The following is a 3,765-nucleotide window of genomic DNA, read 5'->3' as shown; positions in this document are numbered from 1 at the left end:
CTGATATTGTAGCTTCCAGAGTAAGTTATATGGCCTGGACTGGGTAGTGAAATGTCACATTACTGCAGGCTGTCAGTCCTGTCACTGAGATAGTGAGATCGGTTCAATGACCCTGCGGTGGTGTAACCGGCTGCAATTTGTGAGCGGTGCTCTATGTTTCAGAATAAGCCAGAGGGAATTCTGGGATGGCCTGTTGTACTTCATAGTATTCGTCGTGTTCCTGGTTGTCCTCCATTAGACCTAGACTACTTTAAATCGACTTTGGATTGGCCTTTTTTTGCAGTATGACGGCATATGAAAAGGTATGGTGATTTTCAGACCAATGTCTTTGGAGGAAAATTAAAAGCCCATAGGATGATTTTCAGTTTGTTCCCAAGAGTGTGTGGAAGTCCATGTTTCAGAAAGACTATGAAGGAGAGGCTGTTTGTCTACAGTTTCTTTTGCACGGACCCTCTTTGGATAGCATAAGTTCGTTGGTGTTCTTCCATCTGATATTTTTATCGTCAACAAAGAGGTGTTAAATGTCCCGTGGAGTGCTTGTCAGTGTCGTGGTAATTGGACAGATGTTAACAGCAGGTTTCTTTTCCCATAAATTAGCACGCATTTCAGCTACAGTAGCAAAACTGACAATAGCCTGAGCTGTGAATTTACTCATCGGCCATTTACAGTAGACATACAGTACCATATTGTAACACATAGTCCAGAAACCAATGACAATTTCCTGTTCTCAAGAGTTTATGCTATAGAAAATTAAATAAATGTCCGTGCGTTCACAGCTACACTTTGTGTAGACGATAAAACAAGCTCTTCCATCTGCGATGTAATGTGCGTATTAACAGCCTTTCCGTGTCTCGCCATTGATTGGTTCTTGGTGGAGATTAAAAACCATTTTGTTTTTTCTTTTTTTCAATAATGAACTACAGAGTGGTCTTTCCATTAGTCGGGGTGTCAACCACACCTCTGTGTTCCGTGCCACGGACTGCATCAGAACTTGCTTTCATAAGCAGTGTGTTCAACTCACTCTGGAAAATGACGGAGGGTTGGCAGTGAGCAGGCAGACCAGGCCTAGCTCTGCCTGTTGCATTATTCATAACTAACAGTGTGCTGTCTGTCTGTCTGCCTGTCAGGCCTTTTCCTCCTAGCTTAGCTGTGTCTCCACCCGATTTCTGTGTACCCGTTTAACCACACTTGTATCAGAAGCTAATGACTGTGTGCTCTTTGTAACCTTTTCCTGACAGTGATAAAAATGGGACTACGAAACATTCCGCGAATGTGCGTGTGTGTTGGGGCAGGGGGGGGAGGTGTGGGCTCGGCTTTCAGAACTGAATAAAATAAATCCCCTTCATTTAAACCAGATTTTCCCCGCGTTGGTTTGCTTGTGTCTTTTCCAGAGTGCGTTATTGCGTTTTATTGAAACCGCGTGGACGGCCGTGACCTCACGCGAGGCGACGGGTCTGCAGCGTGACACACTTCTCGCTCCACCCTCCCCTCCGACCAGCCTCTAACGAGCGAGGGATGTCTCATGCGGAGGAGGGAACATGTGTTCTAGCGGCTTTCTGACATTTGTCAGCGGGGTTTCCCTTCCAGAGATGTGGGACATGGCATGTTGTTTTGGCCGCATGCAGAGAAGGGGAGAGCCAGACCCCGAGGCCTCTTTTCCGGCAAGAAGAAAATGTTGGCGAAACTTTTTTTTCTTTTTTTCCCCCACTTGTTTCTTGGGAGTTTGTTTAGTGAGATGACCGTAAATTAAACTTGCACGGCTCAAAAACATTTGGGAAGCTGGGCTCCCAGTCACCTTAGGCACTCTGGTTCACAAACCTAATCCATGAAGAAAAACGGCCTGTGACATGGATAGATGATGTGTGAAGAATGCACTTAAAGGGTATTCTTCAAATTACACTCTCAGCACACTCTGGAAGACCTGGAACCTGCAGTAAATACCTATTTTTCAAACTGAACCTGATACTAAATATGCTACGTGTGCAGAGAATATGACACCATCAACACACATGCAGATGTTTTCAGTTGAGTGAATCGTGTTTGCACATGCTAAAATGTGCTTGCCTTCAACATAACATTTTAACTTTATTGCTTAAAGGGTCTTGTACACAGCATTCATTTGTCTGTCTAACAGTGTGACACATACAGCCCGGTACAGATCCTCCAGGGTCCCCGCAGCTCCGAACAATCCTGTTTGTCATCTCACCACACAAACACCAAGCTGAAATATGGGCTGCCACCCCCTATGTACCCCTCCACCCCCCCACCCCCCCCCACCCCCTTCCCTCCGCCATATTCCACACCCTGTCAGGATGAACCCCGCGTGATTTCAGACCCCCAAGGGGTCCGCAGGGCAGGAAGTGAAGGTCAGAGGAGAGGCATCCATTCTTGTTTGTTTGGAGGAGGTGGACAGTTATTGAATCCTCCTCTTCCTGGGTTAGAGTTCATCGTGAGCTTGGAATATTACCGCACGCAACGCTCTCCACGTCATTTCAGGGTGGGGCTACGAGACAGCAATCTGTTTTCCACAGACATGCCCCACAGCAGGGTACAAGGTTAGAGGGTGTTAGAAGTGTCCTCGATTGAACCAAACAGGAGGTCACTATTACAAAAGTTTACAGATGGTAGGGGTGAATGGGATCGGTGTGGTTGTGTGGGACACCACCAGGAGTCCAGTCTCATAATGTATCTGAAAATGCAGCTGCAGCTGCTAACCCTCACCATTACATCACATTACCAACATTTTACATATGCATCAGAATAAGCTCAATTTCCTGAAATGAGGCATGATGGGCACTGTAGTCCAATAGTAGCCCATCAGGCACATTAGCTGTGTTTCCATTTGTATAAATGTATGCAGCTTCGACGTTGCTATGTTTGGAGAATGTTTGTGCAACTGATGCAAAAATAAATCTGCTGCTGTGTGCCAATCGATCATTTTCCCTCACAGGAGAATAACGATCCTATAATACACACTCAATCACACTTGGTCTTTTTCACAAAAACTGAGGTGTGTGCAACATTAAATCCAATTAACAATTCTCCATGCAGACTAACATGACAAACACAAGCACACAGAGCATCATTCAAAATGTATTTACAAAATGTGAACACCTCCTCAGCAATATTAACTGGCTTTACTTTTTATACATTGCTTAGTCAGGTATCTCTCCTGGTAACTACTGTTGTACTACTAGCTAAATTCTGATACAGTAGTGCTGCCAGTACTGATGACTAGCAGTCTTAATATAAGATCCTTACAGCCTATTGAGAAAACAAACGGCAACAAAATGTGTATGAGATCACCTTTATTCCATGACTCAGAGGTTTTTTTAATCCTGAGAAGTTAAGGGAATTTTTTAGGTGGAAACTGTAGAACTCTAAATTATCTCTTATAGAAACAGAGAGCTGATATTGGCAAATTAATACTTGTCATCACCCTTTGTAGGCTGTATTCTGTGATTTATCTTGAAATTAAAGAATGATCGATGATAATCTGGTATGGTCTCGATGCAGGCAGGCATGAGGAATAGATATCCAAATAAAGAACAGGTACACGCCACACCCCTGACTCAATCGGGCCCAGCCAGTGTAGCCTAATGCACTGTAACAGGAAAATAATGGATGCTTGATTGGCATAAATTGGATTGTAAAATATTTCAATAGATTTCTAAAATGGATTCCTCAGAACTTCTGACAGGAAGTGGGACCATAAGCAGGAAATGACCTCGCAGGGGTCAGGGTGCCGGGATGTTTCCCTAAAAG

The sequence above is a fragment of the Conger conger genome, chromosome 5 (genome assembly GCF_963514075.1).
Source record: "Conger conger chromosome 5, fConCon1.1, whole genome shotgun sequence".
Classification (NCBI taxonomy): domain Eukaryota; kingdom Metazoa; phylum Chordata; class Actinopteri; order Anguilliformes; family Congridae; genus Conger; species Conger conger.
The sequence above is the reverse complement of the archived record's forward strand: the minus strand, read 5'-3'. Positions refer to the sequence as shown.